The 8234-nt window shown below is 45.8% G+C and overlaps 1 pseudogene; it reads left to right on the top strand.

Moving 5' to 3' along the window:
• The first annotated feature begins 3979 nt into the window (after positions 1–3979).
• Positions 3980–5897, top strand: LOC117997989 (annotated as a pseudogene).
• The last annotated feature ends 2337 nt before the right edge of the window (positions 5898–8234 follow it).

Genomic DNA, 8234 nt, shown 5'->3' with positions numbered 1-8234 from the left:
CAATAGTATACAACGGTACATTAAAAGGATTATTCACCACGACCAAGTGGGATTTATCCCTGGGCTGCAAGGTTGGTTCAACATCTGTAAATCAATGTGATACAATACATTACTAAAAGAACGAACAAGAACCATCTGAGCCTCTCCATAGATGCAGAAAAAGCATTTGACAAAGTACAGCATCCTTTCTTGATCAAAACTCTGAAGAGTATAGGGATGGAAGGTAAATACCTCAATATCATTAAAGCCATCTATGAAAAACCCACAGTGAATATCATTCTCAATGGGGAAAAACTGAAAGCTTTCCTCCTAAGATCAGGAACATAGCAGGGATGTCCACTATCACCACGGCTATTCAACATAGTATTAGAAGTCTTAGCCACAGCAATCAGAAAACAAAAAGAAATAAAAGGCATCCAAATCAGCAAAGAAGTCGTCAAACTCTCACTCTTTGCAGATGATATGATACTTTATGTGGAAAACCCAAAAGACTCCACCCCAAAACTGCTAGAACTCATACAGGAATTCAGTCAAGTGGCAGGATATAAAATCAATGCACAGAAATCAGTGGTATTCCCATACACCAACAAGACAGAAGAAAGAAATTAAGGAGTCAATCCCATTTACAATTGCACCCAAAACCATAAGATACCTAGGAATAAATCTAACCAAAGAGGCAAAGAATCTGTACTCAGAAAACTATAAAATATTCATGAAAGAAATTGAGGAAGACACAAAGAAATGGAAAAACGTTCCATGCTCATGGATTGGAAGAATACTGTGAAGATGTCAATGCTACCTAGAGCAATCTACACATTCAATGCAATCCCTATCAAAATACCATCCACTTTTTTCAAAGAAATGGAACAAATAACCCTAAAATTTGTATGGAAGCAGAAAAGACCCCGAATAGCCAGAGGAATGTTGAAAAAGCAAAGCAAAGCTGGCGGCATCACAATTCCAGACTTCCAGCTCTATTACAGAGCTGTCATCATCAAGACAGTATGGTACTGGCACAAAAACAGACACATAGATCAATGGAACAGAATAGAGAGCCCAGAAATGGACCCTCAACTCTATGGTCAATTAATCTTTGACAAAGCAGGAAAAAATGTCCAATGGAAAAAAGACAGTCTCTTCAACAAATGTGTTGGGAAAATTGGACAGCCACATGCAGAAGAATGAAACTGGACCATTTCCTTACACCACACACAAAAATAGACTCAAATGGTTGAAAGACCTCAATGTGAGACAGGAGTCCATCAAAATCCTAGAGGAGAACACAGGCAACAACCTCTTCGACCTCAGCCACAGCAAATTCTTCCTAGAAATACCACCAAAGGCAAGGGAAGCAAGGGCAAAAATGAACTACTGGTGTTCATCAAGATAAAAAGCTTTTCACAGCAAAGGAAACAGTCAACAAAACCAAAAGACAACTGACAGAATGGGAGAAGATATTTGCAAATGACGTTATCAGATAAAGGGCTAGTATCCAAAATCTATAAAGAACTTATCAAACTCAACACCCAAAGAACAAATGATCCAATCAAGAAATGGGCAGAAAACATGAACAGACATTTTTCCAAAGAAGACATCCAACTGGCCAACAGTCACATGAGAAAGTGCTCAACATCGCTTAGCATCAGAGAAATCCAAATCAAAACCTCAATGAGATACCTCACACCAGTCAGAATGGCTAAAATAAACAAGTCAGGAAACGACAGATGTTGGTGGGGATGCAGAGAAAGGGGAACCCTCCTACACTGTTGGTAAGAATGCAAGTTGGTGCAGCCATTCTGGAAAACAGTATGGAGGTTCCTCAAAAAGTTTAACATAGAGCTACCATACAATCCAGCAATTGCACTACTGGGTATTTACCCCAAAGATACAAATGTAGGGATCCGAAGGGGCACCTGCACCCGACATTTATAGCAGCAATGTCCACAATAGCAAACTGTGGAAAGAGCCAAGATGTCCATTGACAGATGAATGGATAAAGAAGATGTGGTATCTATATACAATGGAATATTATGCAGCTATCAAAAGGAATGAGATCTTGCCATTTGCAATAATGTGGATGGAACTGGAGGATATTATGCTAAGCCAAATAAGTCAATCAGTGAAAGACATGTATCATATAATCTCACGGATATGAGGAATTCTTATTCTCAGGAAACAGGGTTGCTGGAGTGGTGGGGGGTGGGAGGAATGGGGTGGCTGGATGATAGACATTGGGGAGGGTATGTGCTATGGTGAGCACTGAATCGTGCAAGACTGTTGAATCACACATCTGTACCTCTGAAACAATACATTATGTTAAAAAAAAAAAAGTTAGCAGGAGGGGAAAATTGGGGGGGGAACAGGAGGGGGAGACGAACCATGAGATGATGGACTCAAAAACAAACTGAGGGTTCTAGAGGGGAGGGGGTAGGAGGATGGGTTAGCCTGGTGATGGGTATTAAAGAGGGCACGTTCTGCATGGAACACTGGGTGTTATACACAAACAATGAATCATGGAACACTACATCAAAAACTGATGTAGTGAATGGTGATTAACATAACAATAAAAATTTTTAAAAAAGAAGTGTATGTCCATGACATGAGCGTGGAGAAGAGAAAAACCTATGGGACAATAGGCTGACTGCCAGAACCACCGCTCCCAGAAGTCAAATATATCAACTACACAAAAGTGAGAGCTCTCCCTGTTCAGTGCAAACTGATGGGATGTGGGACAGGAGCCAATGGTCAAGAAAGAATTTCTAAGATGTTTTTGATGTGAAATGTTGGGGTTCAGGAGTGAATGATGAAGAAAATCATTGAGAGGTCTTTGGTGCAAAAAACATGGTATTATGAAAACACAGGGATAGGACCCGTGGGAAGAAAGAGCTGTACTGGGTTTGTGAGCAGTGAGGGATGATAGGATTTCAAGTGGGGAGGGGGTGAGGGAAAACAGAAGTCTCTAATGAATTTGGAAGCAAGGTTTCCAGGATCTTGAAGGACTAGCTGGTATGATGATGAGGTCACTTACTACTATCTAGTAAAACCTCAGTCATGGAACCTTCAGATCTCTCTCAGTGGGCCATATGCTTAGGGGATGATTACCAACATATATCTGGGGGGAGAGGGGGTAGAGAAAAAAAGTTTCCAGAGGGATTATCCTATGTTAAAGGGGACTTGCAGGATCCTAGAGGTCTGGCCAATGTCAAGCTAAGGTTGCTTTTGGCCTCCAACAAAACATTAACATTGCCACAGGTGTGGATTCCTCGAGGAACGTCACGCCGTGCCTGTCTCAAGAATTTGTCAATGGGCTGCAAGTCAAAGGAAATTTAATTTTATCCACACTTCTTTTGTTCTCCTCCTCAGAAACTACAAGAAAGGGGCGTCTGGGTGGCTCAGTTAACTATCCGCCTTCAGGTCAGATCACGATCCCAGGGCTCTGGGATGGAGCCCCACACCTGACTCCCTGGTCACCCTCCACCACGGTGCATTTGCTCTCTTGATCAAATAATAAGTGTAATCTTTCAAAAAGAAAAAGAGCCCCGGCGCCCGCCCCGTCCCGACCCCAGTGCTGCCATGGCCGGGGCCACTGCACGCTCTCCTGCGGGGCGCCCGGGGAGCCGGCGCGGGGCCGCTTTGTGCGGCCCAGGTGAGGGGTGGCGGGACGCGGGCCAGGCCACCTCCTGCTCGCCTGGGGCCGAGGCGGGGGCGACGGGACACCGTCGGACCCCTCTCGGCGGCGCCCCAGCCTGCTCCATCTTGTGCGGAGAGCCGGGCTGGGAACACTGGCCCAGACCCAGTCCCAACCCTGCGCCCTTGGCCCGGCTGCTGCGCTGGGCCCCCGGGGGGGGGAGCACCATCCAGCCGCGGGCAGGGGGCAGGGCCGGGCCGGGCAGCTGTCTGTCCCGGCGGCCCGGGAGGGTGGGTGGGTGGCTGGCAGGGGTTGGGCGAGGGCCGGGGGCCTGGCCGGGCGAGTCGGGGGATGCGCGCCACGGTTGGCCGGCCGCCGATCGGGGCGGTGGGGCCGGGGCCAGCCCGCGGACCCGCAGGCGGAGGGCAGCGAGGTGCCCGGGAGGAAGGAGTGGACTCGGTTTACTCCGCAGTCCGGCTTACACGTAAAGGATGCATCCATCTGGCAGCTTGCGGTCCCTGGACTTGCCTCCAAGGCTGAAGTTGGGCGATCATTAGACCCCTTTTTATTTTTTTAAATTTTTTTTTTTAAAGATTTTATTTATTTGCAAGCAAGAGAATGAGAGACAGAGAGCATGAGAGGGAGGAGGGTCAGAGGGAGAAGCAGACTCCCCGCTGAGCAGGGAACCTGATGTGGGGCTCAGCCCCAAGACCCTGGGATCATGACGTGAGCCCAAAGCAGACACTTAACTGAGCCACCCAGGTGCCTAGGATGTTGGATTGTATTTTTTTTTAATTTTTAATTTTTTTTTAAAATTTGAGACAGAGAATGAGAGAGAGAGAGAGCACATGAGAGGGGGGAGGGTCAGAGGGAGAAGCAGGCTCCCCGCCGAGCAGGGAGCCCGATGTGGGACTCGATCCCGGGACTCCAGGATCATGACCTGAGCCGAAGGCAGTCGCTTAACCAACTGAGCCACCCAGGCGCCCGACAAAAAATAATTTTTAAAATGAGCCAAGAATGAAGACCACATATCACAGAAGAAATAATCCAAAAAAGCAACAAAGGGACAAGAATCTGAACAAGTGATTGGGAAAATGCAAAATAAGGCAAGAGAATATTGGTTCATACAGACCGTGGAAAATATGCAATTTGATAACATAACAAGTGTTGACAAGCTGAGGAGCACTGGATGTTCTTACATAACGCTTTCTATCAACCAGGCACTCTTCTAGATGCTTTGTCTAGATTAATTCATTTTATTTTTTATTTTAAAGATTTTATTTGAGAGAGAGAGAGAGAGAGAGAGCATATGAGAAGGGGGAGGGTCAGAGGGAGAAGCAGACTCCCCGCTGAGCAGGGAGCCCGATGTGGGACTCGATCCCGGGACTCCAGGATCATGACCTGAGCCGAAGGCAGTCGCCTAACCAACTGAGCCACCCAGGCGCCCCGATTAGACCCCTTTTTAGAAAGGTGTTCCTGAGCACCACTGACAACACGGTTCTGACAGTATTTCACGACCACAGATGGCGACAGTGCTCTAACTAGGCATCTCTGCGGACTACATGGGAGGAAGCCACCATGGGATACAGCCTCCTGATGATACGGAGGACGGCATGAATGATCACGAAGACGTTTACAAATGGTTCCAGCGAAAGTTTGAGAGCAAGAGCTCGGTCTTCCAATTGCAAATGTAGCAAGGATAATGAAAAATGTCATACGTCAAACGTGAAAGACCGTGCAAGATGCCAAAGGCCGTGTTCAACAATGTGAGTTCATCAGCTTTCTAACATCGGAAGTGAAAAATGCCATCAAGACAAACGGAGGACAATCAAAGAAGATAGTCTTTGCCACACTGACCTTAGGCTTTGACAGTTATGTCGAACCTCTAAAATTATACCTTCAGAATTTCAGAGAGGCTCTGAAAGGAGAGAAAGGAATTTGGGGAAGAGTTACAGCTACACATGGACTAAGTGAAGCGCTCAGAGGAGGCATTTACCAGCCAGTTACCAGCTGGCTTAACAATGCAGAGGATCAACAACAAAGCCTTACGGTTCATACAATGTCCTATCAACAGACTTCTGGTGTTCAACAAATGCACTTTTCAGGATCTGAAAAAACGGTGGCATGGGGAGTGGAGAGAAGCAAAGGAGTCTGTACGATTCTGGAAACAGACATTAGAAAGAAGTGACTGGGGAAAATGAGGTTTCTTTGTATATTAAATAGAGGTAATGTAGCTTCCCAATGCTTGACTGAGGTGTTAATTCTGACTTAAGAATCTTTCATGAATGATTTTAAAGAAAAATTTGGATTTTAAATATTTTATTTAACAGAGACATAGCGAGAGCAGGAACACAAGCAGGGGGAGTGGGAGAAGGAGAAGCAGGCTTCCCGCTGAGCAGGGAGCCTGATGCGGGGCCCCATCCCAGGACTCTGGGATCATGACCCGAGCCGAAGGCAGACACTTAACGACTGAGCCACCCAGGTGCCCCAGAAAAATTTGATTTTAAAGGTATTAAAATATTTGTTTTGTACGAGAGTTTGTTGCTCTGTAGGACTCCTGTATGAATTGCATTGTATATTGCAATATATTACTGTCAGATTTGTACAGTTTCTTATTTTCATGTTGAATCAGGTTACTTTTGTAATTCAGCTCAACTGCTGGGTTAATTCATGGTATTTGCCCTTTTAATGAAATATAAGGGTAGAGGGGCACCTGGGTGGCTCAGTCATTAAGCGGGTGCCTTTGGCTCAGGTCATGATCCCGGGGTCCTGGGATCGAGCCCCGCATCGGACTCCCTGCTCAGCGGGGAGCCTGCTTCTCCCTCCCCCACTCCCCCTGCTTGTGTTCCCTCTCTCACTATGTCTCTGTCAAATAAACAAAATCTTTAAAAAATATATATAAGGGTAGAGTTCGGGGAGAAAAAAAAAGAGTAAGCGAGAAACAGAAAGGGAAAGAGAAAAAGAGAAAAGAAAAAAACTCCAAGCAAAAGAAACTCAGGAGTAAAAAGCTTCCATTTGAAATGTGATGGTTTCTGCATATCGCTCAGTACATCTAAGGTCCGTGCAAATGTAAGAGGGAAAATATGAACACTACAGGGGAGGAATCTTGCAGAGAGCACCAAGGCAATGAAAGAAATTAACATCAGGTGTATGGAAACAAATGTTATCAGTGCTTAAGGCACACCGAAGGACAAACTATCACTGGTGTTTTCTTGTGATCTGAAAACAGTAATTCAGAATATAAATATAATTATGAAAATACAGTGGATATAAACACAGTTCAATTACATATAGTTTCTGTGGAAAGGAATGGAGAAAGGGCCCACAGCAACCCCTTGGCTGAGTCCAGACAGGCCCAACAGGGGACCCACCTCACAAAAGCCATAGGCTGGGTGCCTGGGTGGCTCAGTCGGTTAAGCGACTGCCTTCGGCTCAGGTCATGATCCTGGAGTCCCGGGATCAAGTCCCGCATTGGGCTCCCTGCTCAGCGGGGAGTCTGCTTCTCCCTCTGACCCTCCTCCCTCTCGTGCTCTCTGTCTCTCATTCTCTCTCTCGCAAATAAATAAAATCTTTAAAAAAAAAAAAGCCATAGGCCCTAACTAACCAATTCTGACAACTAGGTACAGTCACCAAAAAAGGGAAAACTCCCTAAGTCCCCATAACTCACCTTCCCCCTTTACACACAGCCCCCACCCCCTACTATCTCCTTGCAGACAGCCTCTCTGCTGACCTGCATGCTGCTCTCTTGGAGTGTATTCAATAAACTTCTAAGAACTTTGTTCTGCCACAGGTGAATTCTTTTCAGTGCCCACTTAAGTGGCTTCCACCCAATCATCAACCCACATTTGGGGTCCCCATCTGATGCTCAGAGACACCACATTTAGACACCAGTTTCCATGTACTGTTAATACCTAGTATATGCTTTTACTTAAATTTCTATATTTAAAGAATTATTTAGGGCGCCTGGGTGGCTCATTCGTTAAGCGTCTGACTTTGGCTCAGGTCATGATCCCAGGGTCCTGGGATCGAGTCCCACATCAAGTCCCACATCGGGCTCCCTGCTCAGCAGGAAGCCTGCTTCTCCCTCTCCCACTCCCCCTGCTTGTGTTCCTGCTCTATGTCTCTGTCAAATAAATAAGATCTTTAAAAAAAAAAAAAGATTTATATTTTAGGAGGACGGGAGGGGCAGAAGTAGAGGGAGAGAATCTCAGACTCCCCTCTGAGCAGGGAACCAAAAGTGGGGCTCCTTCTAGGACCCTGAGATCATGACCTGAGCTGAAATCAAAGGTCCAGTGTTTAACACACTGAGCCACCCTGGTGAAACTCTAGTGTATTTTACATAGAACATCTTTTTCTCATTATAAAGAACAAGACTCCAAACCCCTCCCTCCATTTTTTAATCTGAGAAACTTCCGAGTTATTCTGGATGTTATATCCATCATTTTTATTTGGGCATTTTCTTACTCCTGGGCTACACAGACCTGATAAAGCATTTAGACGGGACCTAAATTAGAAATGTTCCCCTCAGATGAACCAGGAGAGACGATGGACTCTGAAAAACAAACAGGGTTCTAGAGGGGAGGGGGGTGGGAGGATGGGTTAGCCT

This window comes from Mirounga leonina, unplaced genomic scaffold (assembly GCF_011800145.1).
Source record: "Mirounga leonina isolate KUSES-001 unplaced genomic scaffold, KU_Mleo_1.0 Mir_376, whole genome shotgun sequence".
In the NCBI taxonomy this organism is placed as follows: Eukaryota; Metazoa; Chordata; class Mammalia; order Carnivora; family Phocidae; genus Mirounga; species Mirounga leonina.
This window is presented reverse-complemented; position numbering and strand designations above follow the sequence as displayed.